The sequence below is a fragment of the Polypterus senegalus genome, chromosome 8, assembly GCF_016835505.1.
Source record: "Polypterus senegalus isolate Bchr_013 chromosome 8, ASM1683550v1, whole genome shotgun sequence".
In the NCBI taxonomy this organism is placed as follows: Eukaryota; Metazoa; Chordata; class Cladistia; order Polypteriformes; family Polypteridae; genus Polypterus; species Polypterus senegalus.
Genome location: NC_053161.1, coordinates 127167916 through 127181560, shown reverse-complemented (window position 1 = coordinate 127181560; position 13645 = coordinate 127167916).

The window sequence follows — 13645 nt, the reverse complement described above, 5'->3', positions numbered from 1 at the left end:
AGTTTAGATGGCCAGCCAGCTCTAGGAAGAGTCCTGGTGGTTTCGAACTTCTTCCACTTATGGATGATGGAGGCCACTGTGCTCATTGGGACCCTCAAAGCAGCAGAAAGTTTTCTGTAACCTTCCCCAGATTTGCGCCTCGAGACAATCCTGTCTCGGAGGTCTACAGACAATTCCTTTGACTTCATGCTTGGTTTGTGCTCTGACATGAACTGTCAACTGTGGGACCTTATATAGACAGGTGTGTGCCTTTCCAAATCATGTCCAATCAACTGAATTTACCACAGGTGGACTCCAATTAAGCTGCAGAAACATCTCAAGGATGATCAGGGGAAACAGGATGCACCTGAGCTCAATTTTTAGCTTCATGGCAAAGGCTGTGAGTACTTATGTACATGTGATTTCTCAGTTTTTTTATTTTTAATAAATTTGCAAAAATCTCAAGTAAACTTTTTTCACGTTGTCATTATGGTGTGTTGTGTGTAGAATTCTGAGGAAAAAAATGAATTTAATCCATATTGGAATAAGGCTGTAACATAACAAAATGTTCAACATAACAAAAAATTTACGGATGCATTGTAATTGGCAACATTAGTTGCACAGTATAATTTCTCAAATTGATTAATCATTTTTGCTCTGTTTGTGTAGAGATGTAACATACTGAACTTCCAATGATCTTTTGTAATCCAGTATTGTTCTGTGTGTAAAAGTACTGATTTGCTTTCTGAGAAAATTTCAGTACCTGAATATGAGGAAGTACATTATAAGCTTACTGTGGGGGAAAACACAATTCTGGTATACAGTACTTTTCCTCACTTAACCATATATGTTCTTATCTTTAAACTTAAGCATAACTGGTGGTAATGGCTCAAAAGTACAGTAGTCTTGCAATCTTTTGTGACCTCACCTGTCTTGCAACTGACGGGATAAGAAAGTCAGACAAATAGACGTAGTGATCACCATGGTGCTGTTTTGAGCACTTCAGGATGGGCAAATTGTCCCTGTGTTGACATTTGTTCTTTCCTGCTATGCTAGTGTGTTTTTTTCAATGAGAGTATTTGACATTATATGACTAAGTGGGGTGTGTACCATGTGGTGAGCTGGCATCCCATCAAGGCTAAGCTGTTGAGCTGTAAAATATATTTAGTCTACAGTAATGAACTAGGAAACATGTAATGAGTGGCTTTCAGCTGTCTAGTTGTTAGTTGCTGCTATCTCCCTTTGTTTTAAACAACAATAGTAAGCCGTCATTTATTCATTGTATTTCAAGTGTGCAACACTGGGACTATTATTTACAAAAAAGAATGAAATATTGTTATCTAATTGTGCAAACACATTCAAAAAGACTGATTACCAATGATGATGAGATTTCTTACAGAGAAAATATTTGTCTTTTGAAACAGCACTGTCAGGACTACAGCTTAAGCAAAACCAAGGAGCTTGTCTTCAACTTAGGAAGGGAGGCCATACTTGCTTCTACACTGGAGAGGATATTGATTGGGTCAGCAGCTTTATATTTCTTAGAGTCTCCACCACTGATGATCTGAAGTGAACACAAGAAGTCTCTATTGCTAGGATGGCTCACCAGTGCCTTTACTTTCTCAGATATCTGTTTGCACGATGGAGTCAGTTTTCCTTGGCTTCATTACATCTTGGTGTGATGTCACTTCAGCTCAAACTCATTAAGCAGAACAGAGAGTTGGCACAGAATACTACTGTACTAGTTCAACTCGGGACTTGTATATGTCATATGGTGCCTTAGAAAACCTAACTGTATGAATAAAGACCTTGGCCATCATGGACAATTGCTGCACTACCTCCAACAATCTGACAAATGGTTCAGGATGATTAGCATTTGCAGTACTAGTTTCAGAACAGTTTGTCTCCACAGGTCATTAAGCTATTTAATAGCCACTCATATGGACACCTGCATGAACATACAGTAACTGATATGCTTTCTTATATTTACAGGATCTTCTACAGCATCAGATTTTATGTATGATCTGTAGTGTTTTGTCTGTTTTTTTGGTATTGTACTGCACACTCTATCTGAGGGAGACCTGCAAGTATTTGCTTGTACTATGTACCATGCATGAGGTGAAAAATTGGAACATCAAGATGAAAGCCTCTTTAGATAGATAGATAGATAGATAGATGAAATCTGTTGCTTTGTGGTATGGATGATCTTTACACCTTTATAAGTGTAACCATATTTTCATTCAATTTACATATTTCCTTTGACTGCAAAGGCACATCTTCCGTTTGGTATTTTTTAAATGAAAGCTAACAGCTTGCCATTTTTTTCTCATGCTGAGGACTGCGATTCCTGCTCAAATGAACTCTCATATTTTTCTGTGCTCTCACAGACTTTATTGACCCCATGAACTCTTCCTTGTACCTTTCAAATGATACCTCTCTTTTACTAAAGCATAGCTCATTTCTAAGCTTCTCCCAAGTGTTTTTAGTACTGCATTCTTGTGTTTTCCCTGAGTGTGTGTTGGGGAAACTAACAGAACTTTATAAGAAAGAAAATGGCTTTTCTTGTAATGTTTAAAAAGTGGACCTTTACAAAGAAGGTTTATGTGTATATTAAAGCAGGCATGTTACTTGGCTACTGTCTTGTCCATTAATGCTTTGGTGTTCGCCTAAGAAGTACCTGAATGTTTTGGTAATTAATTTAAATAGAAAGTATTAATAAGCTATGCTACCGGTATATTTAAAAGGCTTTTAAAGGCGGTGATCAGCATGAGCTCAAGCGCATGCAGAATGAGCTCCGAGTTTAGCTCAGGGCGGCAAAGGAGCAGTACAGGAGAAAGCTGGAGCAGAAGTTGCAGAATAACAGCATGAAGGAAGTGTGGGATGGGATGAAGATCATCACTGGCTGCAGCTCAAAGCGAGGTGCCACCATTGAGAGAGACATGGAGAGAGCAAACCAGATGAACAACTTCTTCAACAGGTTTGACCACCCTAACCCACTCTCACCTCGGAGTACTGCACCCTCCACCCATCCTTCTGTTGATACCAGCATAGGAGAGAGTTTCCCCCAATCCACAATTACAACAGCCCAGGTAAGCAGGGAGCTGAGGCGACTTTGTGCCAGCAAAGCAGTGGGTCCAGATGGAGTATCACCACGACTGCTGAAGGCCTGTGCGTTGGAGCTGGGAAGTCCTCTACAGAGCATCTTCAACCTGAGCCTGGAATGGGGAGAGTCCCGAGGCTTTGGAAAACATCTCGCATCACCCCAGTCCCAAAGGTATCACGTCCTAGTGAGCTGAATGACTTCTGGCCTGTCGCTCTGATGTCACATGTGATGAAGACCATGGAGCGGCTGCTGTTTTATCACTTGAGGCCACAGGTCCGCCACACCCTTGACCCTCTGCAGTTCGCATACCAGGAGAAGGTGGGAGCGGAGGATGCCATCATCTTTATGCTACACCGATCCCTCTCCCACCTGGACAGAGGCAGTGGTGCTGTAAGAATTATGTTTCTGGACTTCTCTAGTGCCTTCAGCACCATCCAACCTCTGCTCCTTAGGGACAAGCTGACAGAGATGGGAGTAGATTCACACCTGGTGGACTGGATCGTGGACTATCTTACAGACAGACCTCAGTATGTGTGTCTCGGGAACTGCAGATCTGAGATTATGGTCAGCAACACAGGAGTGCCGCAGGGGACTGTACTTTCTCCAGTCCTGTTCAGCCTATATACATCAGACTTCCAATACGACTCGGAGTCCTGCCATGTGCAAAAGTTCGCTGATGACACTGCTATTGCAGGCTGCATCAGGAGTGGGCAGGAGGAGGAGTACAGGAAACTAATCAAAGACTTTGTTAAATGGTGTGACTCAAACCACCTACAACTGAACACCAGCAAAACCAAGTAGCTGGTGGTGGATTTTAGGAGGCCCAGGCCCCTCATGGATGCCGTGATCATCAGAGGTGACTGTGTGCAGAGGGTGCAGACCTATAAATATCTGGAAGTGCAGCTGAATGATAAATTGGACTGGACTGCCAATACTGATGCTCTGTGTAAGAAAGGACAGAGCCGACTATACTTCCTTAGAAGGCTGGCGTCCTTCAACATCTGCAAAAAGATGCTGCAGATGTTCTATCAGACAGCTGTGGCGAGTGCCCTGTTCTACGCGGTGGTGTGCTAGGGAGGCAGCATAAAGAAGAGGGACGCCTCATGTCTGGACAAACTGGTGAGGAAGGCAGGCTCTATTGTAGGCATGAAGCAGGACAGTCTGACATCCGTGGCAGAGCGACGGGCACTGAGCAGGCTCCTGTCAATACTGGAGAATCCACTGCATCCACTGAACAGTATCATCTCCAGACAAACGAACAGCTTCAGCGACAGACTGCTGTCAGTGTCCTGCTCCACTGACAGACTGAGGAGATCGTTTCTCCCACACACTATGTGACTCTTCAATTCCACCCGGGGGTGTAAACGTTAACATTATACAAAGTTATTGTCTGTCTGTTATACCTTCATTGTTATCACTCTTTAATTTAATATTGTTCTTTATCAGTATGCTGCTGCTAGAGTATGTGAATTTCCCCTTGGGATTAATAAAGTATCTATCTATCTATCTATCTATCTATCTATCTATCTATCTATCTATCTATCTATCTATCTATCTATCTATCGTCTAAAGTATTGCTTGGCTATGTATGTTCTTCTTAATAACTGCTACCACAATGTGTGTTTTTGGTTTCAAAAGCTGTTCCTGTTATACAAATTTGCTGTGCTGTTGGCTCCCTTTCATGACACCAGAAATGTGAAGTAAAGCAACTGATTTTGGAAACATGATTATTATTATTATTATTATTATTAATAATAATAATAATTTTGGATGATTGCACAAAGAGCATTTCTTACAACTGTTTCTAAGTTACATAAACATGCCTCAGTGGAAGCTTCTGAACATATTGGCAGATGCGTATGAGCTCTGAAAGCATTTCTCGTAGACAAGAAATTTAATTGTAAAATAGGCAAAGTTGTCTTGGAGACAGGATGACCACATTACATCTAGATTAGCTTTAAAAGAGAAAAAAATTATCAAGAGAGAAAAAGGAGGAAGGTAAAATCAGGACAGAAATCCACTGACTTACTATACAAAATGCAAGAAATGGGCTGCCAGGGAGAACTGAACATCCCACTTTGTTTTGCTTTTTTTGTGGTATTATCTATATGATCTATATTGCATGAATAAATAAGTAACTTTCTCTGTTTGTTCCTGTGCTCTGCCTGACTGCCTGAGGTTACAAATGTAAAAGGAGGGGAAAGTGCTGAACTGCAGTACCTGACAGTATGGTAAGAGTATGGGATTTGAGGCATTCTGTTAAGGTGTTTGTAATAAAGACTATAAAGAGGGAAAATAGAATCACCCTAGGAACTTCCTATGACAAAACAGTGTTACAAACCAATCTGAAGTGTGGTGCCTGGAGTTATAATGCAGACCTTAAACACCTCCAAGTTTAATCCCCACCACGCTGGATAGCTCCAAGTTGTTAATTTAAACTTACAATTTTCCCCTTGTTTCCGTACTGGTCTCTGCGACCCATCTGTGAATAAGCCTCCAGTTCCTTCCAGGGTACACTCCTGATGTGTCTTGCTCAGCCTGTTTGGAATTGTAAAGCTGGGGATTGACTCCAGCTTTACTTCTCTGCAAATTTGTTCAGGATAAGTCGGTTTGCAAGATGGATGGATGAATGAATAGTTTACAATTAAAAAAATAAGTTGCACACAAATGTTACTCATGCAAGTGCTATGTATCAACCTAGGCAGCAGTGGTAAGCATTTTTTCAATCCTGTACCCTCTTACTGTCAAAAACAAATATTAATGATTTAACGGTGGTGCAATAGCAGGTGTAATCACAATGCATTGTGAATTTTTTGGTGTGGGCGCCATGAGCCGCCCTGCACGACTGCCCGTGTCGCCCATATCTAAATCCGCCACTGCATCCTGGGTTTGAATCCCACGCCTGATCGCTAGCTAGGTCTAGTTCGTACATTCTCCTTGTGTCTGTCTATCAGAGCTTTTCTTCCGAGTGGCTGTATTTTACCCCCAACGATAGCGTAGCGATTCTAAACTTGGTGTGGGTGCAACTCCGATAGTTACTGGCCACTTTGATACCCGTTCCGTGCACTCAGCGTTGGTTGGTTGGTCTCCCAAAGGTGCGTCATACAGTGGTACATTGTGTCCAGACTTGGCGTATTTCTTCTCGTGACCACTTACCCGAGCTGCCGAGCCCAAAGCCCGGGGTATTCGTTAAATGACCAACTGTTAAACCGCCTTGGCGCGTGCATTCGTTGCCATGGAAACCTCCGTAGACATTTCGCAGCGCCACCAGCCGCAGACGCTTCAGACAGCGCTCGACAGCTCCATGTGTGTTGCAGTCTCTAAGGAGTTGCCGGCCACTTGTGTTGTCTTTAGGTCAGTTAGTGATAAACTTTCCGCTGTGCTCGCGGTCTCCTTGCCACACTACAAAGGGAACAGACGAGCGCGGGTGACATTCAGGCGGTCTGCAACTTCGGTCAAACAGACATCTCCATCCGGACAGGTACTCATTGTGTTTGCTATCTTCTCAGGTGATCCTAAGTTCATGAAGGAAACAAATCGTTAATTTTTCTCCCTTTCATACCTTAGATTTCTGGTACTGTTCTGTAACTAAGTGCGCCGCCCACGCGCTTTCCTTAATTTGGTGCTGCAGGTCTGTAGTGAGTGGGACCTGTAGTCTGATTCAGTTTATATATCTGTTTTTTCACCCAACAGAATGAACAATATTATACCCACACGTCCAGTTCTGCGTTAGAGTTAATAAGTAATTCCATCAATTTTCAATGCCAGCCGAAAGATGAAAGAAAACTTAGACTGGACACCTGTCCAGGTCAAAGCACAAGACGTTTTCAAAATTTTCAAGTGGCTTGGGAGATCATCACCGTCAATTGCACAGCAGAGAAGGGCAATTAAATAATAACTGAATCTTATGTTGCCACAAAATTTAAAAAGTGTTCTGTCTGTATTTAAAGAAATAGTCATCTGTTGCCAGAGTGGCATGCCGAATATGCATAAGATGGGATGGAACAGACAAAAAATGCTTGTCACTTGTAGTTTAAACAATGCACATCCACCTATATTTCTAGTAAAATATTCCTTAGTACATTATACAGTGGCTTGTCAACTGGTGTTGTCCTAATGTGTCTAAAACAATGAATGCCATATCAAAGTTTAAAAATGAAAGGTTTTAGTGTTTAGCACTCTAGTGTTTACAGATTGGCTCAACTCCTCTTGATCTTTTCAGTTCTCCTATCATCTCTATTAGTTTCTTTATCAGTGTATTTTCTTAAGAACACTGCAAAATGTGATGACAAAAACTGATAATGGAAACCAGTACTGCTCATTGAGGTGTCTAGAAAATTTAGGTTAAGATTTAATGATGTGTACGGTTGAGCTTTTAGTTCAGGATAATGTAACTTGTTTCACATGTCTACAGTTCTTTTTGCAAAGAACATATTGTATGCTAAAGTGTACAGGAAGCCATTATTTTCCATCAATCGATTTTTGAACTGCTTACTTAGTTTACATTTGCATACGTCTCACCTTAGAGCAGAAAATGAGACATCTCAGGATGGGGCACCATGTCCATCTCTGGACACTGTGAACGCTGGCCCGGACACAGACAGACGGACATCTTTGTTTTCACCCAACACACCGTTTATTTACACTAATATTTACAAAAGTCTACCGTGCAGTCACACCCCAGTGCCTCCAGCACCGATCCCCCCAAAGTCCAGGCCACACAGTCCTTTTCTGGCCGCCTCCTGTCCTCTCGCCAGCTTTGTCTTCCTTCCTCCCGACTCTCACCCCGACTGCTGGGAGGCGGCCCCTTTTATGGGAACCCGGATGGGCTCCAGCTGCTTCTCGGCACTCCTCCGCAGACACGCCTTTGTGTGGCGGAAGTGCTGGCTGCGCACCCGGAAGCTGTCCGGGTGTCCCCTGTCGTCTTCCCCCCAGCACTTCCTGGTGTGGCAGAAGTGCTAGGCTCCAGGGCTGTTCAGGCAGCGGGGCACCGCCTGGCGGTGGCCACGGGCCCCTACAGGGCTGGGCTTCCATGCCCCCTACCCGAGGCCACCAGCGTAACCAGGGCGGACACCCCCTTGTGGTCTGGTGGAGGTACAGGCCCTCCTCCGGTCCTCCTGGGCGTCGATGTGGCAGATGATGGTCTGGAAGTGGGGCGCCGCCTGGCAGTGGCCACGGGCCCCTACAGGGCTGGGCTTCCATGCCCCCTACCCGAGGCCACCAGCGTAACCAGGACGGACGCCCCCTCACAGTCTGGAGGAGGTACAAGCCCTCCTCTGGTCCTCCTGGGCGTCGATGTGGCAGATGATGGTCTGGAAGTGGGGCGCCGCCTGGCGGTGATCACGGGCCCCTACAGGGCTGGGCTTACATGCCCCCTACCCGAGGCAACTAGCGTAACCACGACGGACGCCCCCTCACGGTCTGGAGGAGGTACAAGCCCTCCTCTGGTCCTCCTGGGCGTCCCGGCCGGGCTCCCGCACCCACACCTGTAGTTACTGAGCCAGTTTAGTGTCATCAGTTCACCTAAGATATATTTCTTTGGAATTTAGATGGGCAGAGCACTCAAACAATGGCCCTCCCAATGCTAGCCCTCTGGTATTGAACTTCTTAATAATGCAAAACAAATCAGTACTCAACATTCACAGCTAGTTACATTTTATTCACCTCTTTGGTGACTTTAAAGATGTCATTTAAGAGCAAAATGTTTAAGAGTGATAATACGTGGTTATAAGTAAGCGATCCAGAGCAGTATTGGAAGTGGATATTAACTATTGTATCTCATTGGTGCAATACTATTAAAGTTGATGATAATTATACAGAAAAATGGCATGTCTGCTTAATCATACAATAAATCTTTTCAAGCAATTTAGAAGTAAATTACTAACAGAAAAAAACTGTGTTGCACATCTTGCTGGGCAGCCTTCACAGTTTTTATTATGCAAACTTTTTTGCTGGAAATCTTCAAGACTACAACATATCTTTAGTGATTAAAAAATATGAAAGAACAAAATGTGCTGCCATGAAAAATGTGTTCTTGTTTGTAATTTACAAATGAAAACGTGATGAAACAATAGTCTGAATAAATGTGTTTCCAGATCTGCAACTGCTAGACCATAACAATTGTACATAATAATAAATGTTAAATAAACCACTTCACGTACCAACATTTGTGCAGCAAGTGATCAGTTCATAAATATGCATATCTTCAAATCTGCATTATCAGGTTGTGTTCTTTTCTATTTGAATTCTTTACTTTCTATGCTGCTTTGCATTAGCGCTCACTGTGAAAGGTGCAATTGAAAATAACTGTTGGTTAACTGATGTGCTCAGTGTGGCCACATCACATATTCTATGCTCTTAGACTGAATCTCATCAGGCAGGCAGTGTGTTGTAGTGGTTAAGGCATTGGACTTCAAACCCTGAGGTCATTGGTTCAAATCCTTCTGCTGACACTGTGTAACCATGAGCAAGTCACTTGACCTGCCTGTGTTCCAATTGGAAAACCAAAAAAAATGTAACCAATTGCATCATAAATGTTGTAATGTCACCATGGGAAAAAGTGTCAGCAAAATAATTAAATGTAAATGAATCTCACGTCTGGTTGATGTCATTTTTGAGTATGCACATAAACCAATGTCTGGAGTGTTTTATCCTAGTACCCTGGTGTTCTTCCTTTATCCCCTCAGTCATGTGCGTTAGTCAACCTGGAATTTTAAACATGGCACTATGTGACCCTGTTTCGTGCCTTGTGCCAACTCCTGTTGAGATGGCTTGCAAACCCTAACCCAAACCTTAGCTCTGAGTTTGATAAAGAAAATTCAGTACTTTCCAATTCCTGTTTGAGTAACACCTATTGTGTGTGAGTGTGCCTTACATTGGTCTGTCACACCATCAAAGGTAGGTCCTTAGTTTGTGCTCAGTGCTATCCAAATGGGATCCACTTCCTTGCAGCTCTGAGTCTGATAACCAGATTAGAAAACAAATGGATAGTGCATCAAGGTGCCAGTAATCAACTGCTTGTAGATGGGTCAAGTTGTTGTCATGTACTACATGTTACGTTTATAGTTGAATGAGACACTCTGAAAGATTTAAAAATTATGAATTAAATATTGAGATAAATATTATTTAAAGCTGATAAAGTGAGAGACCTTCTGCCTTTTCTGAATTTTCTTCTGTTATAATGTTTTATTGTGGAACTATGATCTCACTTTCTGATATAGCAGCCATACAAACTGCCAACTCTTCCCCTCTTATATTTCTAGTTTTCCATTTTATTCCCATCCCTGATGGCTAGGGAAGTGTCTGTCAAATATGCTGGACTGATTATAAGGCTATAAATGTGATCTGAGGTGTGAGGCAGCAATGCTAACCACTGTGCTACTCTGTCTCAAACAACAAAAGTTGCAGATGGAACAAAGATCACAAATAAAATACAACAAATGCCACAAACCAGCACAAACAGGAAAGACACATGTGGATATGCGACACATCGTTATTTTTCAAAATAGAAACAGCTTCCCCTTGCTTCCCACCTTTACAGCACAGTTCTCCAGCACACAAGGCACTAATGTCTTCTCTTATTTTTTGCCCTTTTCTCACAGCCACTCTTCCTCCAACAAACTTCATCCTCTTCCACCCAACTCTGGTTCTTGCCGTAGTGGCTGCTGACCCCTTTCAAAGGGCAACCTGAAGTGCTCCTGGTGCTCGTTGATTGAGTTTCGACAGCAATTCCAGGTGTGGCAGAAGAGCTGCATCCCAGGGCTCTGACAAAGTCCAAGTGCCCTCTGGCATTGGCCACGGGCCCCAGCATGGTGGAGCTTCCAAGCTCCAAATTCATGGCCCTACAGCAAGCCAGGGGGCTGCTCTCTAGTGTTCCGGGGAAGATAATGCCCTGAACACAGTCTTTCCCCCAGTCCTTCTGTTAAAGGGGAGTCCCAGCCCTGTATGTGTGTGTATATATATATATATATATATATATATATATATATATATATATATATATATATATATATATAGAGAGAGAGAGAGAGAGAGAGAGTGAGAGAGACAGAGAGATAATGCATGCCCACCAAACATTAAAAACCTGAAATAATAACAAAAGATTTCTTACTATTTTCAAGGCTTTTCTATGTTTTTGATGAATAAATAAAGAGCGAAGGATCTGCATAAATAGATCAGAAACAAAACAAAGTGCACATCTCTTTGTAGATCAGAGTATAACTGCAGCCCACAATACTAAGTGCCCACAATGTCAGTCACAAAAATCCCACTAAATTCCTGGTAACACTATGGTTAAGATTAGTGGTTAAAGTAGTGGATGTTACATAATGTTGTGGCACTGCAAGTTTTTTTTTTTTGAGTTGTTTTTGTGGTAATGAATGCAGAGTTCAAATTCAGCTCGAGCAGTGACATCACACATGCACAATTGCCAAGGACTTAAATATAAGGCAGAGTAGACTTACAGTATGCATGCATGAAAGTTCTGTGCATAGCTGCTGCAGCTTTGTGATGTCATACTGTCTTCACAAAGCATCATGGGGTGCTGAGAAAAACGATATGCTTCTAAACTGGCCACACAGTGAGTTTCAAGTGAAATATTTGGGGAAAAAGGTCACTGGTGAACATATTCAGTGAGAAAAAATGCTTTGGCAAATTGCCTAGATCAATACTGTTGATTAACTTTATATTTTTCTTATCCTTCTGTTATGCTTCTGTACTTTGATCTGAAAGGAGAATACAGTATTGCAGTTGGGACATTTTTAAAGAAAACAAATACCTGCCACCTGGTTGTAAGATTTCAAGGTTGAAAAAGTGTCTAAAGGGCAATTGAGAACAAACTTAGCTGTGCCTTATAGGAAAATTATTTTGCTTAATGAATTAATCTGTTTGGTCTTCATCAGTGCCAGTAATTAATTAAATAACTTGATAAGGCTTCCATTTTATTTTTCTTACCTTTCTCTGTGGGCTGGATTTCTGGCCATTTTGTCTTACATTAAGGTAACTGAAGCACACTTGTTGTAAGATATTGAATAATCAATGTATTAAAAGATATATGATAACTGTATAGATATTTATACATAGAAGACAAGACACAAGATAGATGAGTTACACAAACATAGAAAAGAAGAGTGTGGCTGTTTACAGGCTATTTAGAGGTCTAATTTGTTGGCACAGATAGTTTTCCAATACTACATCTTTAAGGATAATGTCTGATGTTGTTTGGAGTTTTTGCTATTATTTTTCTTGCATTGGAGAGCATTCTTAGTTTTGCTGCATGGCCCCTTTGATTATGGTGTGGTGGTATGAGGCCTTCCTCAGCTTGCTGTTAGGTTCTTTGTTGTGTCTTCTGCAACTTCATAGGGGAAAACAATATAGTTTCTGGCGCAGAAATTTAGGTGCTGAAGTAATGGATGCTTCTAAGTTTTCTCAAACTGCCAACTGGCACAGAGGTTGGCTTGGCAGATTAGATCTCAGCTTTCAGCTCCCCAAAGAGAAGAGGATTGTGAGCTTTCAGCTCCCCAAAAAGAGAGCAACTTGTGAGCTTTTATGTTTCATAGAGGGGTTTCAGAGGGTGACAAACCTGCGCCTGCTCATATGTGTGTTATTTTTGCCATCACAGGCAGGTTCAGTTTGCAGCCACAAGCCTAATATTCTGTACATTTGGACACCTTTTGTCTGAAGGAGCCTCTGCAAAGATGTCAGCTCAACTCTGCTTTGCATATTTGTTATCACATGAAGTACATAGCTGACCAAAGTTTAGTATGGGCTGCAGTTCAACCATTTACTCAGGAAAGGAGGTTGGAGGGTTAGATGCAGCTGAACATCTGCATCCTTGTTAAATTTGTTGTCTTTAAAGGCCTTGTGTGATACTAAAACACTAGAAGAATGGGCAATGCTCACTTTGTCCTACAGCATGGTAATGACATGGAGAACTTGACTTTAAATTGACACAACAACATGAATTGGACAGTATTAGGTTCACTGATATGGAAAGCATTATGAATGTTGAATGTCTGTATTATTTTGTTAAGAATGGTGGTGTTATAACGATGCTTTTTCTCTAATTGGAGACTTTTCATATTTCCCAGTTAATGCTATTAAATCATTTTTAATAATAATGCAGTGGTTAGTGCTACTGTCTCAAATCCAATGCTCCATTCATAATCTGTGTTCAGTATCTGTGTGTGGTTTTTTTTGGGGAACTAGGGTTTTCCTCCACATATGCATAATATATTGTCTGGAAGGCAGCTCACTCTTCTTGGCCCTATTGGACTTGTGTGAATGAGAATGACTGTTTTCTGGGATGGACAGTTGTCTGTGCCTAGGGTTGGGTCCTACTTTGAACTTAGTACTGTTAGAATCAGCTCTGATTATCAAAAAAATTTGACTTGGAGGGTTTACCGTCTTACAGATTAATTAAAATACCACTTTAAATATATGATTTTACCTTTTTTTCAGAGTTTAAAGAAAGACCAAGAGAGCAACTGTTGTGTAGATGTCACAACTACCAAGAGTGCGTGGGTTTACTGCATGGGCTAACCTACGTTTGCTAGCATACAGCCA